The 24,522-nt window shown below is 43.4% G+C and overlaps 1 protein-coding gene and 2 long non-coding RNA genes across 6 annotated transcripts in view; 2 read left to right on the forward strand and 1 right to left on the reverse strand.

Moving 5' to 3' along the window:
* foxn2a (forkhead box N2a) overlaps positions 1-4,390 on the reverse strand; it is a 40,055-nt gene extending 35,665 nt beyond the window's left edge. The window contains exon 1 of one of the 4 annotated variants that reach the window (XM_014180022.2): positions 4,106-4,390. The gene's annotated coding sequence lies outside the window, so the exon portion shown is untranslated. Of the gene's footprint in view, positions 1-3,274; positions 3,788-4,105 lie in introns of those variants that run through there. The other 3 variants (XM_014180023.2, XM_014180025.2, XM_045710305.1) reach the window with 3 other exon arrangements.
* A 7,442-nt stretch (positions 4,391-11,832) lies between these two features.
* LOC123731481 (uncharacterized) lies at positions 11,833-18,849 on the forward strand. Its single transcript, XR_006762634.1, has 4 exons — positions 11,833-12,810; positions 13,951-14,015; positions 18,293-18,402; positions 18,668-18,849. It is a non-coding gene; the product is annotated as an uncharacterized lncRNA (long non-coding RNA).
* A 3,706-nt stretch (positions 18,850-22,555) lies between these two features.
* LOC123731435 (uncharacterized) lies at positions 22,556-23,683 on the forward strand. Its single transcript, XR_006762545.1, has 2 exons — positions 22,556-22,767; positions 22,903-23,683. It is a non-coding gene; the product is annotated as an uncharacterized lncRNA (long non-coding RNA).
* Positions 23,684-24,522: the final 839 nt, after the last annotated feature.

Consider the following 24,522-nt stretch of genomic DNA (forward strand, 5'->3'; position numbering starts at 1 on the left):
AAAGTAAAACTTCAAAAGATTTACCTAGGAAATTGACTTCATGTCCTGAATTCAAAGCGCTTTGTTTGTGGCAAATCCAACACATCACCAAGTACCACTCTTCCTATTTTCAGCATGGTGGTGGCTGCATCATGTTATGGGTATGCTTGTAATCATTAAGGACACGGGAGTTTTTTCCCCAGTATAAAAAAATAAACATAATGGAGCTAAGCACAGGCACAATCCTAGAGGAAAACCTGGTTTAGTCTGCTTTCCAGCAGACACTGGGAGATGAATTCACCTTTCAGAAGGACAATAACCTAAAACACAATGCTCAAAGGGATATTCAATGTCTGCGTTTTTTACCCATCTACCAATAGGTGTCCTTTTTTTTTGAGGCATTGGAAAACCTCCCGGGTCTTTGTGGTTGAAATTCACTGCTCGACTGAGGGACCTTACAGATAATTGTATGTGTGGGGTACAGAGATGAGGTAGTGATTCAAACATCATGTTAAACACTTATTGCACACAGTTCATGCAACTTATGCGACTTGTTTTAAAAAAAAAATTACTCAACATATTTAGGCTTGCCATAACAAAGGGGTTAAATACCTATTGACTCAGCTTTTCATTAATTAGTAAACATTTCTAAAAACATAATTCCACTTTGACATTATGGGGTTGTGTGTGTAGGCCAGTGACACAAAATCTCAATCTAATCCAATTTAAATTCAGGCTGTCAAGGGGTGTGAATACTTTCTGAAGGCACTGAATAGCCTCCTACATGTTTCAGAAACATGTGTTTCATTCCCTTTGTCTCCAGAGTGAGATGTATAATGTCAGTCAGTCTGGTATACTTTAACATGTCCCAGAGGACAAGGACAGAATATTCACTAAGATTGAACCAGCTGCTCTTTCTATTCCACTTCTTGATTAAATGGCATGGCTCCTTTCACTCTGTGGAATAGGCTGTGTGTGTGTGTGTCTCAACTAGTGTCGAGCGCAAATAAATTTTAAAAAAACGGGGAGGAAATTTAGATTCCAGAATCTCATGCCCGCAATCTAAATAACCTTATTATGTGGAGCAGCGAAGATGACCGACGCACAGCACTGCCCCCCCTACACACACACACACCACACACACACACACACACACGACAATCGTTCAGCTCCATGTGCCTGTGCTGCACTGAGCGGAGAGAGATAACCATTCCATAGCGAGGTTAGCAGCGGGGTTAGCAGCAGCATTATTAGGGTTATGGGCAGGGCATATTTATAGTCATGAATGCCATGAAAGAGAGCAGGTCTCAGGCTATTTCAGGCAGCTAAAATAGTTACCCTTCTGACTGCAGCCCTCCTCTGCAAGTATACATACTTGTACACACAATGCCAATGGTATAAAAAACATATTTACAAAAACACACAGGGTATTAAAATAGCAACAACAAAAAACAACAGATGGTTCCAAGAAAACCAATCATGATGTACACTGTGTTCTCACACACACACACTACACAAACACACTATTGGCATGAATTCCTGGCAGTAAACAAATGACAGGTTGATCACTTCTGTTCCTCTCCTTTTATCTCAGGCCTGCTTTGTTTTACTGTTTATCTGAGGCACATTAGTCAGCAAACTGTTTGTCAAAAAAGGAACATTGCCCATCTCCACCCTCATGTCAAACACACACAGCACATACACCAAACAAACCGTTGCCTGCATAACAAGACAACTACAGTAGGCAACCCTTTCCAATCCAAATAACTGATATATTATTTTATTTTTACAAATCAGAAATCCCAAATGTGTAACTTTTGTAAGATGGTGTTACCCCTTTTTCCCTATCACACAGACACACGAGAGGGGAAACTATCATTGTATGTTATCACACCAACTGACATACCTCTTTAGAGAAAGATAATGAATTGGCTGCCAACAGTCACTCACTGTTTGGAGATAGCTAGTAATTTGTATCTGGGACAATCTTGTTTTAATCCATTACATCATGAACAGCCGTAGCAGCCTAACTGTTGCCTCTGGTGCCAATTTCAATGTCCAAAATCACAGATGCGGTTCTTTAGTTAAATAAGCAATAAACATCCCATAATGGTTAGGGTCATGTCTAAAAATGCCCAGTTGCCCATTATTAGCTTAGTGGTTACGAGCATTGGGCAAGTAACTTAACGGTCACCGGTTTGAATCCCCAAGCCAACTAGGTGACAAATCTGTTGATGTGCCCTTGAGCAAGGCACTTAACCCAGATTGCTCCTGTAAGTCGCTCTGGATAAGAGCGTCTGCTAAATGACTAAAAATGTCCAAGTAAATGATTTTGTCTAGAAGAGATCTCAGTGACTTTGAAAGAGGGGTCTCAAAGGAGCATGGGGGTTTAAAGGGTGTGTCTCAGTCACCAGATCTCAACCCAATTTAAAACTTATGGGAGATTCTGGAGCGGCACCCGAGACAGCGTTTTCCTCCACCATCAACACACCAAATGATGGAATTTCTCGTGGAGGAATGGTGTTGCATCCCTCCAATTATGTTCCAGAAAATTGTAGAATCTATGCCAAGGTGAATTGCAGCTGTTCTGGCAGCACGTGGTAGCCCAAAGCCCTATTAAGACACTGTTGGAGTTTCCTTTATTTTTGGCAGTTATCGTAGCTACACCAAGGGCAACTTGACACTAACTCATTGCATGTCCAGTGACGTGCTGATATGCTCCAATATGTGAACAAGCCTTTCGGAGTTGCTGTTGTGACTTCTATCAACAGCGAGCTCTGTTGCTGTCCAATAATGCATTATGACAAAGGCCACGCTCCTACCTCACTAGCGCCATAAATGCACGTGGATGGGTTTGGAACTGTGTGGGGGACATTTCAACTGACAAAATTGCAACACCGCGACAATCTGGGCATGTGAGTGATTTTGAGGAATTGACTCAACGTCCATCCAGACATATTGCATTGCGTGCAGGCCAACTCATGGGACAGAGGAGCTTTAGCGGAAGAACATAAATGTTAGCAAACTGCTAGCAAGCTACATTTTGCTTGCTCAGCTCTTCGATAACCCCTGGAACACTTTCCACTGGCAATGTCACTTAACGAGGAATCAATAACAGTAAAATAACTCACTGACATATCATTTCCAATAAATGAATCACAGAGGACACAGCAAATGTGCTACATATTCACAAACTCCCCCCCCTTGCTACTGTCGCCCAACAAAGTTGCCCTATATTTTTTATATAACCCCCCCCATAATACAAATAAATAAAGTCCTTGCATGAACGACTCACCGACAAACGTTTGAAATTGGATTCAAGATGACTCATAGCAAACTGTTAAAATGGTCCACGCTCCAAATTACACCAAATTGACACGACCTCATTGCTCAATATGAAACAAGTTCAAGCAGTTATCGATATGGTGTCTGACAGAAATAGTCGAACTCCCTGCCAGACTCGTGACATGGCAATCGAATGTCAAGTAAAACGGGCAGCAAGCCAACACCTTACAGAATCTAGAACGATACATTTTCCCCGTATGACTGCATGCGCAAACGAGCCATTTATCTGACCAATTCAAATAGGTGGAAAAGTGGCGAAGCCATCCAAGTTGGATACAAAATATCCACCGTCGGTACACATTGTTGCAATTGATATTTAAGTTAACAGTGTTTCATGTAAGCTCAAATGAAAATGAAAACACATTGGACGGTCAAATTTCTCGTTGTTGGCTAACTACTTACTACTCGACCGTAAAATAAGTTTGCTACATCTAGCTAACTCGATAGCTAAAGAGCCACATGGAAGACAAGAGACGCCAAAAACAACGTATTAGCACAACTGGATTTTTTTTTAACAAAGTCTAAAGAATTGAAAAGTTTCGATATAGCATTGTTTCTATTATAGCTTACCATTCCATAACGCAACGCTAGAGCTCAGAGAACAAATGGGGGAAGTACAGTACATGTTGTTCGCTATTGAACTACCATGCTGGCTGCTCGAGCTATCAGTCACTTCTCCCATTTATTTTGCGCTACCTTTCACCGGCCACGGAAAACACATTAAAGCATTCCGTAATATCACACCATTAAATAAATTAAAGACGCCTTCTCAAGTACTTACATTCATGCAAGCGTTGCCTGCAAAGTAGCAGTATGGCAGGAATTGTGTGTTCAGATGTCTGTCTCAGTGTCAGAGATCACATCGGCAGCTGCTTCCTCCATCCACGCAGCGCGCAGATCACGCCGCACAGCAACGCTACCGATCCCCTCGCCGTCGCCAAGGCAACAAACCCACTTCAACCAATCATAACCCCTCCCATTCCATATCCCCTGGCAACTGCCGCAGCGCAGAAGCACATGGTTATTTTGTGGCGCTGCCGACGCCGACGCCACTCCATTTTCTTTTGTACTTTTTTTCACACGAGTTCATTGTGTAGCCTACATAGAATATGGCATATTGTAAATTTAATTAAAATACAGAAAAAACCGCACAGTACATTTTTTTGGGTGTCTCCAAATAATGCAGTTTATTTCAGCGGTTAGAATAAACTACACAGCATGTGGTGATGAAAGTGGGGATTAAAGTAATAGAAGGCACCTGCGTCATTTTGGCGGGGGACTAGAAGGCATCTGCGTCGTTTTGACGGGGGACTCCAGCCAGCCAGTGGTCATGATGATGATACAATGTAGCCTACTTTATCTGGACTAAGCAGTCTCTTCCGCTAGCAGATTAATTTGTGGTATAACTCTCCCTAAGGGCTCCAACGGGTCATCATTAAAGGGACATGTTAAGCTTTATAATGCCTCAATATGCAGCCAACACTAAAGAGACCCCTGATTTCAGTACATATGTGACTGATATGCACAGTATTAGTCATGTAGACCTACAGTATAATGGAAAGGGCTGCATTATTTGTATTCTGGTGTCGACCCTATTACTCATTTGGTATGGGCCACTGTGCAACTCTCTTAGTATCAGTGAGTTTACACCAAACTGTAACTCTCACATCAATGTGATACCTGACCCCCTTTAGAGCTCCTCCTCCCGCCCCTCTGTTTTCCTTTTATTCCTTTTTTATTTCACCTTTATTTAACCAGGTAGGCCAGTTGAGAACAAGTTCTCATTTACAACTGCGACCTGGCCAAGATAAAGCAAAGCAGTGCAACAAAAACAACAACACAGAGTTACACATGGAATAAACAAACGTACAGTCAATAACACAATAGAAAAAGTATATGTACAGTGTGTGCAAATGTAGTAAGATTAGGGAGGTAAGGAAATAAATAGGCCATAGAGGTGAAATAATTACAATTTAGCATTAACACTGAACTGATAGATGTGCAGATGATGATGTGCAAGTAGAGATACTGGGGTGCAAAAGAGCAACAACAACAAAAAATAACATTATGGGGATGAGGTAGTTGGGTGGGATATTTTCAGATGGGCTATGTACAGGTACAGTGATCGGTAAGCTGCTCTGACAGCTGATGCTTAAAGTTACAGAGGGAGATATAAGTCTCCAGCTTCAGTGATTTTTGCAATTCGTTCCAGTCATTGGCAGCAGAGAACTGGAAGGAAAGGCGGCCAAAGGAGGTGTTGGCTTTGGGGATCACCAGTGAAATATACCTGCTGGAGCATGTGCTATGGGTGGGTGTTGCTATGGTGACCAATGAGCTGAGATAAGGCAGGGCTTTACCTCCTCCTCTGTCCACTTCGATCCTGTTTTTAGAACCTCTCTCAGAGAGATAACTCTGAAAACTACCAAAGTAGCCTGCCCCATTAAATTGTATTTTCCTGCCAAAGGTTCTTCTTTCAATATGTTGAGTTCAAGGCTTATCATTTCTCTATTACCTTGTAATTAATGACCTACCTTTTTGTTCACTTTGAAATGTCTTTCTACGCCATTGTTCTGTTTGGGATGTTGTAGTATTTACAATGCTTTTGCATCCTTCTTCTAGTGGAAACACAGAAACACACCCTGTTTCACTTCATGCCCTTCAGTTAGTTCAACTGGACAAACAGGATCCTCTGTGAATCATAGGGTGGTGGTATGCTACAGCCACACTGGATTCAAGTAAACCAGCCATTAGAGGGTTGAACAGGACCTGTAGTGTTTGTTTACCTAGGTGCAGTGTTGTTCTAACCCATATAACTCCTTTTCATGTTGATGTTTTCTTTTCTTTTCTGGGTTTTGAGGCTTGAAAGAAATAATACAATCCCACATGTGGTGCTCTATCAAGTCTTTGACTTGAAGTCTCAGTTTTGAGTTGTCCTCATTCACTCGTTTTCTTTCTGAAGTTGCTGTTTTTCCCCTAGCACATTTCCCCATGGCTACTGTTGGTGACTGGGTCACATGGTCTATCTCGTGCTTGGAGAAGAGGAAAGGATGGACAAATGATGCAGGAAGCTGTCTGTCTGTTTCTAGTTACTGGTTAAAAGTCCCTTGTGGGAGTGGAATGAATCATCCCCCAAAAATGCCCCTTTGAATAATCAAACCCTTTAAGGTCATATATTTGACCTATATGCCACATTCTGTTTACAGATATATTTGGAGAGCTAAGGACCATTGTATTTCTCTTGAATAAATCCTTTGTGTGTATGTAGCTTTTGTAGCCACCGACGTAGCTCTGACGGTCATGATTTACATTCATTATTCACATGCTACATTGTTTATGTAATCCTCTCTGAATGTACAGGTATGTTTCAGTTTGTGAGTGTATGTACGTGGTGTTTGTCTACTCTCACACAGACCTAGCTGAGATAAAGAGGAATTATAATACATTTAGAATTGTATTCATGGTATCTTCCTTCAATAGCCAATCTCCTTGCTATTCAGATATAGTAGATAGATGTGCCATACTCTACGAGAGTGTATGAGAAGGAAAGCGTTAGGATTTATGACCAAAGACAAAATAGAATCCTTGAGTTCATCCTCTTCATTCACTTACTGTACTTTCTGTACGTTGCTTTTGCTCAGGTTGCCGTGTCATCATTTCCATACTGTACATGCTAAGAGCTATTCATAGGGCCATACAGCCAGCAGCAGCGTACAGCCTATAGCACAGAATCACTCTGCCTCATTTTTATTCTCCTCCCTTCCCTGTATCACTCCTTCCTCTCTTTCCCTAGCTGGATGATGAAGTTGCAAAGACAGCAAATGGGAGAGGAGAACAAGATATAGCAATCACCAGGGCAACGGAGCTGATTGAGGATGCCTTGAACAGACAGAGCCATTAGTCTGTGCGCCTGGAACTGTGCTAATCTGATTTTAAATCTGTTACTACAATCTAAAGCATTATGCCCAAGAGACCACTGACAGGGATAGGTCTAGATACCTGATTCAGGGAGGAGGGAATGGCACAGACCACATCACTGACAAACAGTTTGCCTTGGATTTCATTTTGGAGAATATTTATGAAAAATAGAGAGGCAATAGCAGAGCATAAGGTAATGTAGTTAGATGGGATGCATAGGTAAGAGGAGGTTATGTGTTGATGGTGGGGTTATGGTGGGTAAATTGAAGGAAGGGGATACATCAAGTAGATGGAATGAAGAGTGTGAGAAGATTGAGGAGAGATGTGGAGAGGTACCTATGAGAAGGAGGAGCTAATTTATGTTTTATGGTTACATACACCAGATAAGTGCAGTGAAATGTGTTGTTTTACAGGGTCAGACATAGTGGTACAGCACCCCTGGAGCAAATTTGTGTTAAGTGCCTTGCTCAAGGGCACATCGACAGATTCAAACCAGCAACCTTTCGGTCACTGGCCCAACACTCTAAACACTAGTCTACCTGCCTAGCCGTTGAACTGAGTGTGTGAGATGAATTATGTATGTGAGGTGGTAGTGGAGGGATGAAACATGAGGATGGATGCAATCTGTAGATACGGTGTATTTTCTGTGTGTGTGTGTGTGTGTGTGTGTGTGTGTGTGTGTGTGTGTGTGTGTGTGTGTGTGTGTGTGTGTGTGTGTGTGAGAGAGAGAGAGATCGTGTGTGTGTGTGTGTGTGTGTGTGTGTGTGTGTGTGTATGTGTATGAGAGTGTGCAGTACATCAGGATTGGTGTCTAAGAGTGTGTGTGTGCGTGCTTACATTTTGTTCATGCTCTTGGGCATGCATGCGACTATGTGTGTGTGTATGTTTCAATGAGTGTGTGTGTGTGTGTGTGTGTGTGTGTGTGTGTGTGTGTGTGTGTGTGTGTGTGTGTGTGTGTGTGTGTGTGTGTGTGTGTGTGTGTGTGTGTGTGTGTGTGTGTGTGTGTGTGTGAGAGAGAGAGAGAGATCGTGTGTGTGTGTGTGTGTGTGTGTATGTGTATGAGAGTGTGCAGTACATCAGGATTGGTGTCTAAGAGTGTGTGTGTGCGTGCTTGCATTTTGTTCATGCTCTTGGGCATGCATGCGACTATGTGTGTGTGTATGTTTCAATGAGTGTGTGTGTGTGTGTGTGTGTGTGTGTGTGTGTGTGTGTGTGTGTGTGTGTGTGTGTGTGTGTGTGTGTGTGTGTGTGTGTGTGTGTGTGTGTGTGTGTGTGTGTGCGTGCGTGTGTGTGTGCAGTGTGTCAGATTAACAGGCTGCAGTGTGTTAGTAGTGGTGGTGGCGTTGTGGTCAGGAGGAACAGGAGTCCTGCTGCTTTAATGGTCTATAAATCTGTGCGGCCTGGCTAGCCTGACACTGCCCCACTGAGACCCACTCATGCGGAAATGAATCAGGCCCTTTTTACGGACCGCAAGTGTCCAAGCTCCCACACACACATTCGTACGCACACACACAAGCACGCACGCATACACACACACACTCCCCTGCCAGGCGGCTAGCCGATAAGAAAGGCTGCACACACACACACATGCACACATGCACGCACAGACACACACACACACACAGACACAAACAGACAAACACAGACACACGCCCCTGCCGGCCGCTATCCGATAAGAGAGGCTGCACATGCACGCACACACACGCACACGCACACACATACACACACAGCAATACTCCATTCCAACCCTGTCGGAGCTCCTAAAACACTCCATTAATGACAAGTCCTCTTCATTCTGACTCTCTTCTGATTTCCCTGGCTTGCTATTTCTCCCCCCTGATACTCTCTTCACACCTTAGTTAGCTTTCCAGAGGGTGAGCAACCACACACACACACACACACACACACACACACACACACACACACACACACACACACACACACACACACACACACACACACACACACTACACAGTCATATTTGTTCCAGTTTTGGCCTATGAGGATCTGTGATTGTGGTAACACTCAACATCAAATCAAATCAAATGTTATTGGTCACATACGCATAGTTAGCAGATGTTATTGCGAGTGTAGTGAAATTGTTGTGCTTCTAATTCCGCCAATGCAGCAATATCTAACAAGTAATCTAACAATTCCCCAACAACTACCTAATACACACAAATCTAAGTAAAGGAATGGAATAAGAATATATACATATAAATATATGGATGAGCAATGACTGAGCGGCATAGGCAAGATGCAATAGATGGTATAAAATACAGTATATACATATGAGATGAGTAATGCGAGATATGTAAACATCATTATTAAAGTGGCAAATTCAAAAATTCAATAACAGCTCTTAGTCACTGTGCTGGAGTTGTTATTGAATTTAAGCAGCTCTTAACATAGACGTGTCTGTAATGCATCTCTACAGAAGATTAGGTTATGGCTGCTACAAGCCTGGTAATGTCATTAATATACACATGTACACACGCAAGCATGCACCCACATGCTCCCGACTGGGCACAGACGTCAGTTTAACGTCTAGTTTTGATTTACATTTTGTTGAACTACACACACACCCACACGCATGCATGCACGTACACACGCCTGAACACACATCTATGTAGGCAGGCTTGCACACACAAACACGTGCGTATGCACGCATACAGGGGGGCATGCATGCACACACGCACACACACATGCACACACACATGAAAGGTGTTTAACCTGTGGCCCGCTGGAGGAAACAGGAAGCCAGTGGTGCTCTCATCACTTTGTGCCTTCAGCAGTGGCGATATGGATCTAATTATTTTGTTGAATTAAATTGCTAATTGGGATTCCACCAGGGTGTGTTTCTGAAAGAGAATGTGTAATTGCATTGCAAGGTGGGAGGCCATATTTGTCTTGTGTGACTGGTCTCTGATGAGGGTTCCATTGGGGACAAGGGTCATACGGTGGAACTGCCTTCTTCTGTCACCTGTTCTTTATTGTATGGCTCCCGTCAAATGATATTCTTACAGGGAGCAGAGGCCGATGACAGCACTGGTGAGAATGAGGCTGAATCATCACGCTGTAGACACACCGATTGGAATCGCCATATGGACCAAAGCGTAATGATCCTACTTGTGCAATGTTTTCATTTGCAGAGTGAGTGCAATATGAGACACACCACTCACGCAAAACATTCAAATGCACACACCATCCCCTGATGTTCCCAGGGGATCACTACGCTCAGGCCAACTTGTCCTAATTAGAATGAAACTGAAGTTGTTAAACAGTATAAAACTCATGAGCACACACGCACGCACGCACGCACGCACACACACACACACACACACACACACAGCCTACTCTGCTCAGCTATTTAGCTGTATTTCCATAGATAAGGATCTCAAGGCCAGTGGACAGGGTAAACAGGCATTATTTGCATTCGCCCAAAGGCAGGTACTGCCTGTCTGTCTGAGGAGCCGTCACTGCACACGTCACCTGAGTAATGAAATGCAGTAAGTAAGTAAGTAAGTAAGTAAGTAAGTGTTACTTACTGCATTTCATTACACCAGGTGACGTGTGCAGTGACGGCTCCTCAGACAGACAGGCAGTACCTGCCCTTGGGCGAATGCAAATACTGCTTGTTTACCCTGTCAATGAGCCCAGCCCTAACTCAGGCTTATTACTCCATTACATGACGATCAAAGTTCACTATAAAAGTGTGGGGGAGGCAATCAAAAACAAAATGGGTTGACAGAACACAAGAAACCTTTGGACATCCTGATTTTCAAGGAAAACCCCTTTACCTTTGCTGAGCTACACCCGTAGATAAAAAAATAAATACAAAATAATAATAATATATAGAGTATTCATTTTATGAAGTATTTTGTATGTTTATTGGTGGAGAGAGATAGAGGTGAAAGGTAGGAGATAGAGTGTTGATAGAGCAGATTCAAATCCATGCCGGCAGCGATACACTGTACTCCAGAGGCAGCGGGTTAGACTGAAGACCTGAAAACCTGCCTAAGAACCAGGTGCGGTTAACAAGTTTCTTTTAACTTATCTGTTCTTCAGGTTTTGTTCCCTAGGTCTTTCCCTCTCCTCCCATTCCTGTCCTCCCGCTCCTCTCTTGTCCTTTCCTCCCTAGCCTCCAGTAATAATCCTAAATGCAGTACTGGAGCCTGTTTGTTTACAGAAGCCCTGTGTTTGACAGGCCTTTGTGCTAACCAGGCCTTATGAATTGTGTCAACAGGCGCTGGCTGTCTCTTATCTATAGCTTGATAAAGGCCTCCTTCAATGATGGGGCAATAAAATAACTCAATAGGCAGGCAGGTAGGAACATTCTTTTTTTATTTTATTTTATTATTATTATTTTAACCTTTATTTAACTAGGCAAGTCAGTTAAGAACAAATTCTTATTTACAATGACGGCCTGTCTAGGAATCACTCTCTGCTCTTGAGTGGCTATCCAGAAGGAAAAAGGGAACACACATTCAGAAAGACTAAAGCCAAACAATTAGCCAGTAATTCTCTATTGATTCAGCCTATTTATTCAGGTTAGAAATGTAAATAGTCATTGTTTTTGATGAGGTGTTGAACTGTTGATTCACTCCAGGGCAGGATGAACACCCAGGCCCTGGCTGCATCCCAAATGGCACCCTATTCTTCCTATAATGCATGGGTCCTGGTCAAAAGTAGTGCACTGTAAAGGGAATAGGGTGCCATTTGGTACACAAACACTATAACGCGAACAAACAACAATCAGCAATGTTTTATCTGATAAAAAAGGACTTAACAGACTTCTATGCAGGAATGTTAAAGCAGCTGCTTAGTAAATCCTGTTTTATAAACCAAGTCCTGCTGCGGGCTAAGTTTACTGATAGATGAATGACAACGTCTACATTTTGTGTTCAATGAACCGTGGAAAAATAGTTTCTGCCTTTAATAAGTATTTCTTTAACTTCTTTGAAACAGTTTAAAAATCAGTAAGAAAGTTTTAATCTACACCATTATAACTAAGCAGGAAGAGAAGCAGGAAGACAAAAAGGCAGGGATTAGGAGAGGAAGTGTGGCCAGAATTAAATTATTATTATCTCACATGAATCCCAACAGTCCAAACCGCATTGGCCATGGGGATTTATCTGTATAGAGCAGTCAGTGGTTGAAAAGGAATCCCTCTCTGCTCTTGAGTGGCTATCCTTTTTACAGGTCAGGGTGAGAGCTGCAATAGTGTGAGGCACCAAGGCATCACAGATCAAAATCAATAGGCCCCTATAGGCCCCAGGCTAGGCCTATTCAGCTAGCAGGGTGAGAGGGGACCTGGATTGAGTGGGGGGCTGGACATTCCATAAAGGAGGATGACATCACAATAGGGAGTTGGGAGTTGCTGGTTGGAGCACTGACCATGAAATAGATGCCTCTCTCTGATCACGGGATCAACCCACTTCCTAGAGAAAACCTAACCACTCCAGTTCCTGGGATTGTTCAAGAGGAGTGGGATTCCACAGCTCTACCCCTGCCTCCATTTCCATATCCACAGTCTGAGGAAGACTGGTTGGTCGAAACATGTTGCTCTATGTAATTCTGCTCCTACCTCTGTTTACACAGTGTCTACATTAAGTATCTTCTCTGTATTATTCAGTCTTACTTTTTTGTATTTTGTTTTGGCTTATCCTCAACTTTGCCTGACTACCGAGCATGGAGATATACTGTAGCACCAACACAAATACAATCACCGCCCACAAAGCAGTGTCCCTGGGCCTGGCTTGGCCTGGGCTTTGTTGTAAAGCCTGGTACTAAAGTATTGACTGATGGGGATCTCAGGAGTCAGGACCTGGATTTACAACCGCAATTGGTCACAGCTTCTCCTGGAAGGACCAAAGGGACAACTGGAGAGTATAGCGGTGCAAAGTTTAACTCCAACCCGATGAGTTAGACTGCCAATAGAGTGCTGACAGCTAGGGAAGTGGCATTGTCCAAGCTGTCAAGGAAGGCTTGGATATATGGCATGTGACTTACTCTGTTTTTATCACGTTTACAACCTGCAATGTCCATTGAAACGGCGACTCCTGAACTTCAGTTTAGCAATATAACAGCATAGCACTGAACTTTGCCTGCTTTTATGTCATTGTAGCAACCAATTCAGTGCTGGTAGTAACTACAGTTGGACAGAGTTTCTTATTGAGCAATAACAACCGTTTCTCTTAAGCCTGGTCCCAGATCTGTTTGTACTGTCGCTATGACAGCCACAAGTAGACTAGACAGCTCAAACAGATCTGAGACCAGGCTAGTTTCTCTTCTTTGCTGTGATTGTGCTTCACGGTTTATAGCCCCAGTAAAACTGCATGGGAGGATAATTCCCCTCTATAAAAGCTCCTGCAAATAACCCTGCAATACAATCAACCACATGCAGGGGCAATTAAATTAGCCTATTGATCCTGGACTGTTCTATTACCCTGCTAAATTATGTTTTCTACTGGTAATGACTGCCTCATGCTGGCAAATGAACACCTCGGCAAGTCTATTAACTGACAAGGGAAAGAGGATGAAAAGACAGACGGATGGCAGACAGACAGACATACAGACAGACAAGCCACTCTGACATGTTGTGTTATGTTGAGTATAGTTCATTACAATGTTGAAATGATCCAAAATTGTAAATGTATTCATCCTCACTCATCAGTTGTTTGTTGTTGTTGTTGTTGTTGTTGTTTACAGTGAAAGGGGGTTCAGAGTAAGTCTTCCTCAACATCTTCAGTGTAACCAGTGAAGGCTTGCCAGAGGTAACAACACTGAATACTTTGGGCTCTATGCTCTTAGAAAAAACGGTGCTGTATAGAACCTTAAAGGCTTTTCGGCTGACCCCATAGTAGAACCATTTGAAGAACCCTTCTTGGTTCCAGGTAGAACCCTTTTGGGTTCCATGTAGAGCCTTTTCTATAGAGGGTTCTATATGGAACACAAAAGAGTTCTGCCTGGAACCAAAAAGGGTTCTCCTAGGGGACAGCGGAAGAACCCTTTTGGAACCTTTTTATCTTAGAGTGTACCAGTCCCACTGCCACCACATTGATTTACACAGCATCCCATCCACCCCACTCTGCCTCGGGCACAAGTACACTTTGTGTTGGGGGGACAATTGTGGTGTTTGTGCCCTGCCAATGTTGTCTGGCACCATCAGCTCCATAGTAGGCTGCCGTGGAGCTAGCTATTGTTCCCTGTGCAGCATGTGTGTGTGTTTGTTAATAAAGTTCATGTGTGTGTGTACAATTACTGTGCAGTGACTGTCAAGGATAGGCATCACAAAAACTTGGGATACATTCTACACACTATGGGGGTTGAGTGTCTATTAGTGTCTGTTAGTGTTACATAAGTATATGTCCTAATTAGTTTGAATAGAGTTAGTGTGTACAGAGTGTTGGAAATGTAAAGCGCTAAAGGGCAAGTGTTAGCATGCTAAAATGTTAGTTGTGGAACTATAGTGGTGTGGACATTGTTATTGTGTAGACGTGAGTGTACAGTGGGGTGTAGGGCTGTGAGTGAGTGTGACCCGTTGCCTAGGGGCGTGGGGCTGTATAAAGAACTCTAGGTCTATGGGGAGCCTGCCTGGCTGGCTGGCTGTGGCTATGGGCAACACGGCTGCAGACAGTGTGTGTGTGGATAGAAAGAAGCGTGTGCTGCCTCTCTCTGCCTCACTGAGCACAGGGTAATGAAGCATGGCAGAGGAGAGGAGGGGAGGAAAGGAGGGGAGGGGAGGAGGAGAGTAGCGGGTGGGAGGAGGAGAGTAGGGGAGGAGGGGAGGGGGAGAGGGGAGTGGAGGAGAGTAGGGGAGGAGGGCAGGGGGGAGAGGGGAGGAGAGGAGAATGTGGCTGCAGGGTAGGTAGGGTGCCGAAACCAGGATCAATGTTGGGGAGGTGAGACAGCACAGCAAATCAAAATCAAATCAAATCAATAAGACTTCTTCTCCGTGAAATGCTTCCCAACGACGCAGAGCAATTTTGTTTTTAGAACAATTAAAATAGTAACACAAATGGAATAAATGACACAAGAATGAAGCTATATGCAGGGAGTACCAGTACCAGTACCATATCACTGCGCAGGGAGCTGCTTGCCGGCCTGGCTCTGTTCTGCTCTCCGGTCATGCTACTGCTGCCAGCCCTGCCACACTCTTGGTTGCGTCACAATAATCTCTCCTTTTTCCCAAAGCGTACACTTGTTCACATCCTTTCATGGATTTAAAAGAAAATGACCGGTATATGGGAACTCCCTCTAGCCCATGCCTGCACCAATCTAATACTTAAACATTTGTGGGGAGTAGTGAACGAGTGCAGACTTCAGCGAGAAGAAGAGATTACTGGGACGCGTCCTTTCTTTCTCTTTCTCCTTCTGGTCGGTCAACTGTCCTCTCATGTCCCTCCCTCTTGTTTTTTCTCATGCCATCTCTCCTTTCTTTACTGATCAAAAAGCTCTCTATTTACAGCTCAAACAAAAGACAAGTCTTATTACATGTTCATACATAATAGCTGCATGTACATATTCTGTTTTATTGTGATGAAAATTTATGAAAGTGAAGGAAAATAATTTTTTAAGTCAAGAATTTTTTTCACATTGTCCCCGCTATATTAATTCTTCATGAGTTCTCTATTCCTCTTTCTCTCCTTCCTTGTGTTCTTCTGCTCTTCTCTTCCTCTTTACCTTTGCCCTTTTGACCTATGAGGTCTAGCCTGAGCAGATGTGATATTGTGTCTCCAGTGTTGTGTTGTCTTGAATGGCATTCCACAGACAGGGAAAATTGCCCCCGTCTGGTCCTTATCTGTACTGGGATCCAGGGGCCTTGAAACGTGAGTCTCCTGAGTGATTGTTTTTTAGGGTGAGAGAAGATATGTCTATTTGTGCATTTAAATACATTTCTAAATCAATGCATGTATTCAGGGCCTAGTTGACTGTTAGGAGTCAATGAACCAAGGAGAAGTGAAATTTATGCGAATAACCTTTTATATAAGTTTGAGTTTGTATGTCAAATGTATTTGTAAGATGTAAGATGTATGACAGAGCACCTTTCAAAGTAGAAGAGCCATCAACCGTTCAACAACACACTACAATGAAACATTTATGGATTTTTGGTTGATATACCAACATGGTGTGAGTCAGCAAGTGTGGTGCTATTCATAGCCTGCAACCCAGGCCCTAACACTTCTCTCTTCCGGCACCCTGCTCCTAGAGGGCCGGAGAGGAGAAGGTGTGAGCTCCCTCTGCCAGGTATCACTGTGCTGGCTACACACACACACACACACACACACACACACACACACACACACACACACACACACACACACACACACACACACACACACACACACACACACACACACACACACACACACACACACCAGGCCCCACTGTGCTGGCTCAGCCCAGCTGGCTCCAGCTGTAGCAATGGTAGGGCCCATCGGCCATCTGTCCCTGACCAGCAGAGAGAGAGAGGCAGCCACTGTCCCCGGAGCAGAGAGCACACACACACACACACACACACACACACACACACACACACACACACACACACACACACACACACACACACACACACACACACACACACACACACACACTGTCCCCAAAGCAGGGGATGACGGGGCGTGAGCTGGGATTAGGTCGAATGGGAGGGTAGGGGGAGTCATACAGTCAGGCAGTCAGGCAGCATTGTGTTTCTACCTCACCTAGCAACGTCCTCCTATTTCCTGGGTTTTTGGGCGGCAGGGCAGGCATCATGGTCCCCTTGGATGGTGTGGGGGTGGTGGCCCCTCTCCCTCACACTCTTTCTGTCTCTAGCTGTCCTATTTATGGTAATGAGCCATCTGCCCTCTCTGAACACAGCGGCCCAAACAAGGGAGGGGGCTGGGGGAACGGGATGTAGGGGGGCTGGGGAGCGGGGGGTAGGAGTGCTGGGGGGACCGGCTCTGACAGCCTACTGGCGGGACACAGAGACAAAGACTCCTCCTCTGCTTGTTGTGTCTGTCCCTATAGATCAGGACTGTCCAACCATTCAGGAGCCTGCAAGTAAGCATTTCGTTGGACGCTGTATCCCATACATGCGACTAATAATACTTGAAACTTGTTCTTGGTGAGCTACTGTCCTGTAGGTTTTCACTTTAACTCTAATCTAGCGCACCTGATTCTAACAAATAGCTGGTTAATAAACTGAGTCAGGTTAGTTACAACTGTGAGAAAACCTACAGCAGGGTAGCTCTCCAGGAACTCTCCAGGGTTGAAGAGCTCTGCTATAGATACAGTACCTTCAGACCTTCAGACATGATTCAGTATTTCTGTGGAAGAGACAGAGGATGAGAGTGAGAATGAGAATGACAGACAAGCTAAGGATCTTAACACCATGAGACAAACATCATGGCTTCACTCTCACTTTGTACATTGTGAAAAATGTTGCTGAGCATCGTTAGTGGTAACCAAACACTCGACAGGTCTTGTTGTGATCGCTAAAGGTGACATCAGTGTCTGATAGTGATGTAGCCTATTATCAGGTGTGACTAAATACAGGCTCAGTTCTGTGTAGACAATGGCTGGTGAACTGTAATTACAACTGTTGGTGAATGTGTGCTTGCGTGCGTCTGTGCATGCACGCGTGAGTGTGTGTTGAGTGTGTGTGTTGTGTGTTTGTGTGTGTTTTCACTCTTAGTACTAGCACTGACTCTGCTGACAGCTGCTTTATTGAGGAAATTACTATTATAACCACTTACTATGACTGAGATATGTAGTTGTCTCACCTAGTTATGTTCAGATGAATGCACTGACTGTAAGTCTCTCTGCATAAGAGCGTCTGCTAAATGACTCAAATGTGTGTGTGTGTGATTAAAGGGTAGCTGTGTTCACTGCGGCCACCTGCAGGTTTCTGTCCATAAGTCGTTTTTTACAAAGAACTGTTGTAAGATGAACTGCTACAGGTGCTGATAGATGGACAGCTAACTAAACACACATGCTGATGCAATTATCGCTCTCTGTCTCTCTCTCTTTCTCTCTCTCTCTTTCTCTCTATCTCTCTTTGACGTAGTACTTACAACTGGTATACCTGTAAGGCAAGATGGCGCCGACAGACATGGCAACTCTACTTCTAGCTCCTAAGCAACTTTGCAACTTTGTTACATAACGTATAAAGAGCAGGTAATACCTTGGTTCTAGTGACACTTAAGCAGGACCTCATTTTCTTTTGAGGACAAAGCTAAAAGACTAGTTAACTAGTTGATGGTTTTCTTGTAGTTGCTGGTGTCTATGTTGTGATCGCTAAAGGTGACATCAGTGTCTGATAGTGATGAAGCCTATTACAAGGTGTGACTAAATACAGGCTCAGTGTTGTTTATACAATGACTGGTGAACTGTAATAACCCCTTTTAGTAATCAATGCCTGTTATGTGAATACTCTTCATAGGGACTGTCTCTGTGACACAGGCGTGTGGTGGGCACAGAGCAGCCAATACAGAGCCATCGCTGGATGCTCAATAGACCTCTGTTGCCACTGGATACTAGGTTGGTTACCAAGCCAACACATATGCCTCCCTCACCACACCAACATCTGAATGTATAATACTCACACACACATGCATGCACATATGCTGGCACGCACACGTACGTGCACGCACGCACGCACGCACGCACGCACGCACGCACGCACACACACACACACACACACACACACACACACACACACACACACACAGTGTTCTATATTTTGATAGATATCACAAGTTTGTTGACACTAAAACAGTACAAAGTCAACCTGACGGGGGATAAAAGCAGTTACTCACTTACAGCTTTACAGGTTACAGTATGGTGCTGTTTCCATGCAAACGAGACAGAGGGAGAGAGAGAAACTGGCATAACTGGTGAAAATAGATATTAAAGACAAGTTTAGGGAGGGTCCATAAGCATTATCATGATAATGCACATCACATACGCTCACATGTACACACACGTCATATACATAATTATAGTGCATTTGCATGGGGGCGGGGGGTTAACGGTCTTCAACTGAAACTGAAAGTGTATGTGTGAGTGTGGCTTTATGTGCTTGGAGTGAAGTGTCTGTTTTGTGTTTAGTGTGCATCAACAGGACAGGCCACATGACATGGTTGTCATGGTAGCAGCCTGGGGTTATGAGTCATGACTGTGTTGGTGGACAGGCAGGAGGAAGAACAAGGACAGTTATAACAAGATATTACGGTGTACTTGTTAACTTTCTACTCTTAGTTTTACTGAATATTTGGAGATAGGGGGTTGGGGACAGGGTAGGCTACAAGGAGGTTTACTGTCAGATTAAGTTATGCAGATTTCAAGAAATGTACTAAGGAATTGTGTCATAGTGTGTCAAAAGAGTGTGTCAAAAGAGTGTGTCAAAAGAGTGTGTCAAAATTGAGTGAGTTTAATACGATATTGAGGTTGAGTTTCTGTTCTTCTTTTGTCAGCTGGGAAAATATAAGTACTTGAACTTCAACATTTTGCCACATCCTGCCATCATGAGCGCACACACACACACACACACACACACACACACACACACACACACACACACACACACACACACACACACACACACACACACACACACACACACACACACACACACACACACACACACACACACACACACACACACACACACACACACACACCAGCCCAGCTGGAGTGTACTGATACCCCTCCCCACCCATGCACACCCTGCCTACAGCTTCCTGTGCACTACACTGTCACCATGGAAATGGTGGAAAAGTGTCACATTGTCAGAGAGCATAATAGCATTTTTGTTTTACTCACTGGTTCTATATGTCCCCCAGTCCCTATTTCAAGGCATCCTATAATTATATAAGTAAATAAGCTTTTTAAAAATATATATAATCTGCCTGATAATGGTAAAAGCAGTTAGGCAGACCTTCCAATGCCACCCATTTTGTGAGAGTGTAGTAATTGTAGTTTGCAGGATCAAGATCACAAGTCTAACAAAGTACCAGCTACCCACCTGTGCTAACCATCAAAACAGAAATCTATTTGAAAGGGCTTTTTACGTTTGGATAGAAATCCTAAGTGGCCGTTTTATAGCCTGGGTTATGTAGCCTACATTTTCTGATAACCTGCATAAAGGGAGCATCATTTTACCATGTCACTCAGGATCCTGTATCCATGAAATCACAATGGTTGGAAAATGCATGATGATTTGAGGTCAGCTCCCTCACTGACTAGGAAGGAGGAAGTAAAGAATAGACTACTATGCTATTTCTGACCTAATTTCCACTCTGTATTATTGTGAAAAACCCAGAGAAAATATTGTGAGACAGCTCCACCGTGTGGCTTGTTAATGAAATGCACACGTGACAGTTCTGTAGGAAGTATTTAGCATGATCACTCTCTGCCCATTTCTCTCTCTCTCTCTCTCTCTCTCTCTCTCTCTCTCTCTCTCTCTCTCTCTCTCATACATCAACGTCAACATAGAAGACAGCCAGAAAAGCACTCTTCATTATTTATGATCTAAGACTGTGTGTGTATATGTGTATGTGAGTGTGTGTATATGTCTATGTGAGTGTGAGTGTGTGTGTGCGTGATGGATGCTCCATCAGAAATCCTACTAACGACACCTCCCTGTTGGTCAATTAGTCACGGATGTCTGATATATGAACACACTGCCTGTGTCCTAAATGAAATTATATCCCCTATGTAGTCTACTACTTTTGGCCAGAGCCATTAGGGCTGTCTGTGTGACCCTGAACAAGGGCTTGTCTGACTAGCCCAGGGCCCCGTTGGCACAGCTTCTATTGTTCATTAGAGCCCTGTGTGTGTATGTACTAGGCGCATCTGTGCGTGTGCTCATGCGTGTGTGTGTGTGAGAGAGAGACAGAGAGGGTCTGTGTGTGCATGTCTGCTGCAAGCAGTGGCCTCTCCTCTTCTCCCCACTGACTGACTCAATTCAGTTCACTAGAAATCAGAGCTGCGGTTTAAGCTCCCCCCCCTCCTATCCTACATGGCCCTAGCAACCATGCCACGCCAACAGTTACCAGGCAACCAGAGAGCTAGAGCCACTGGCTCCACAGTAGTGTGTGTGTGTGTGTGTGTGTGTGTGTGTGTGTGTGTGTGTGTGTGTGTGTGTGTGTGTGTGTGTGTGTGTGTGTGTGTGTGTGTGTGTGTGTGTGTGAGAGAGAGAGAGGGAGAGAGAGCAGAATATGGTTTATGACAGCTTCATGCGTTACAGCATTAACATCTCGGAATAGAAACTGGGCAACAGAGGATTATTTAAATCTATCAACAAATGAGATTTTAGATTTTTTTTTACAGATTACAAGGGACAAAGCCTTGACGAAATTTGCCCAAAAGAGGAAGCATGGGACAACAGTCTTTCCACATTAAAATATAGCTGATTTTAAAAATGTGATTCATTTAAAAAAATCACAAAGACCATCCCTGACATTACAGTTTTTCTCAATTGTTTACACACAAATACTGGAACTTGAGACACAATGATCACAACATGTAACTCATGCACCAACCCCCTGAACCAATTCTGCTAAACTACAAGCACAATTCCTGCTTTACACTCAAATTGCAGTTCTAAAACACACTTTTTTTCAAAACACTACACACATTTCTTTGCATTTGGCACAATTTTCATGCAGAAAATCTCTTGTTTTCACAATGAACACACTGCCATTCAAATATGCACACTGACTCATCACATGGGCAAACACCCGTCACACAGTTTTACAATTAGCAATCAGAGCTTTAGCATAAAAGGGCAACAGGTGAGCTCTTTTGTTTTGGAGCAATGGATGCCAACATTGGAAACAGAGGCAGAGGCAGAGGAGTGAGAGGAGGAGGAGGAGGAGGAGGAGGAGGAGGACGGGAAGGACGGGAAGGACGAGGAAGGCCAAGGACCGTAATCTCTGATGAGATCCGAGCCACTTTGGTTGATCATGTGGTCAACCATGGTCTAACAATGAGGGAGGCTGGGCAAAGAGTACAGCCAAATTTGAGCAGGTACACTGTAGCATCCATCATCCGGACATTCCGAAATGAGAATAGGTAAGAAATCTACTCTCACTAGAAAATTGCAGTACTGCATATCAATACAGTACTCAATGAGTACAGCAGTACAGTATTGCCTGTGGACTGTTCTGTAGGACTGTAAAAATAAAGTATGTTTCAAGTATTTGGGAAATGTATTCCTACTTTGTATTTACAGTATTTGACTATTTGTTTGGCAGAACTGAAAGATTACCAACACAAGGTGGTTGGAAACATGTTCTGTCTCCTGAACAGGAAACTGAAATCATGAACATGGTCCTAGAAAATAACGCCATAACATTACGGCAAATACAAAGAAAAATAATAGAAAACAATGAGATATTTCAAAATATTGATAGGGTAAGCTTATCAACACTGGACCGTGTCTTGCGCAGAAATAATCTCAGGATGAAGCGGGTCTACAGGGTGCCATTTGAACGCAATTCAGAAAGAGTCAAAGAATTGCGATATAACTATGTGCAAGTGAGTCCTATACAATTGATGAATACTCTCAACAATGTATAAATTATACATATTTCAGTATTGTAATCATAATGATTGTGCTTCACAATAGTGACCACTCCATGTTTATTTCTGATATTGTCATGTGTGTTTCAGAGAGTCCTTGAGCTAGAGGTGGCTGCAGTGGAGCACCAGTTCATCTTCATTGATGAGGTTGGATTCAATCTCACAAAAAAACAAAAGAGGGGAAGGAATATCATCGGCCAGCGTGCCATTTTTCAAGTCCCTGGCCAGCGCGGAGGGAACATCACAATGTGTGCAGCGATTACCCACCACGGCGTCATCCATCACCATGCTACCCTTGGCCCCTACAACACCGCCCATCTGATCACATTCCTGGACACCCTACACAACACACTCATTCCACCAGATCAGGTAGATGGCCCAGAGCAGCTCAGGTACGTTGTCATTTGGGACAAGGTAAGTTTCCACAGGGCTGCTCTGGTTTGTAACTGGTTCACTGCCCACCCACGCTTTGTAGTTGTTTATCTCCCTCCATATTCTCCATTCCTACATCCTATTGAGGAATTGTTTTCTGCCTGGAGATGGAAAGTGTATGACCGAAATCCACAAACGCGTATACCTCTTCTCCAAGCTATGGAAGACGCATGTGAAGATGTAGCAGCTGATGCTTTTCATGGCTGGAATTGCCATGCTAGGCGATATTTCCCCCGCTGCTTGGCCAGGGAAAACATTGCTTGTGATGTGGATGAGGTGCTGTGGCCAGACCGCAACAGAAGAGAGGATGCAGCATAGTTTTTTACATTTATTTTTTTATTTTTTTACTGTAACTGTATACATTAAATTCTTCTGTTTTGTATGTAGACCACTGTATGTGCAACTTTGTGTTGGTTGGGAATGGGATGTACACTGTGTACATTGTTTTTGTGGGAAAAATTTAATATATTTGTTACCGTGTATTTGTGTCTTCTGAGTATAAAAACAATATTCTCAAATATTTTACAACACACTTATGTATGTACTGTCTGTAGTAATGGCAACACTGAACCAGAAAAAGGCCTAAGTCATTATGATGAATGGAGAAGTGTTTTACATTGAGTACATCAGTGTTCAACTGGTTCTTATAAATGTCTATTCATATGATGGTTTGTGTGTGTCATTTGAAAACAAAATACCATTTTGATAAGAAATAACATTGTTTTGAATGTAAAGTTTAATTTTGCTGGAGAATTGAGGTGTTTTGCCCATTGTGTGTTTGTTTTTTGATTTGTGTGTAGAGTTCTGAGAATATGAGGCATACTTTCAGAAAATGTGTGTAAACAATTGAGAAAAACTGTAAAAAAAACACAGACAAGCGTGCTTTTCTCGTAGGTGTAGCTACTCTTCCAACCGTTAGAGGTCGTCGTTACCCAATTTCACCCCATTTTTTTGCTTTGATCTTGGAGGAGTCGCTATAGTCACAGCGGCCTTTCACAGGTTTGCTGATGGTTGAGGATTTAGAAATTGCTATGACCTGGCTTTTTGTTCTAACTCACCTGTTTTGTATTCTAGGGACTCTATTGAGTAGACTAGACCCTAGTTTTATGGACACACAATCGATTGTTTGTCCTGTACAGTGCTATATTTGTATTTATAAACTGGGTAGTTTGGCTCCTGGATGCTGATTGGCTGAAAGCTCTGGTATATCAGACCGTATACCACAGTTTAAGAAACATTTTTTTACTGTTCTAATTTAATTGGTAATCAGCTTATAAT

This window comes from Salmo salar, chromosome ssa28 (genome assembly GCF_905237065.1).
Source record: "Salmo salar chromosome ssa28, Ssal_v3.1, whole genome shotgun sequence".
Taxonomy (NCBI): Eukaryota; Metazoa; Chordata; class Actinopteri; order Salmoniformes; family Salmonidae; genus Salmo; species Salmo salar.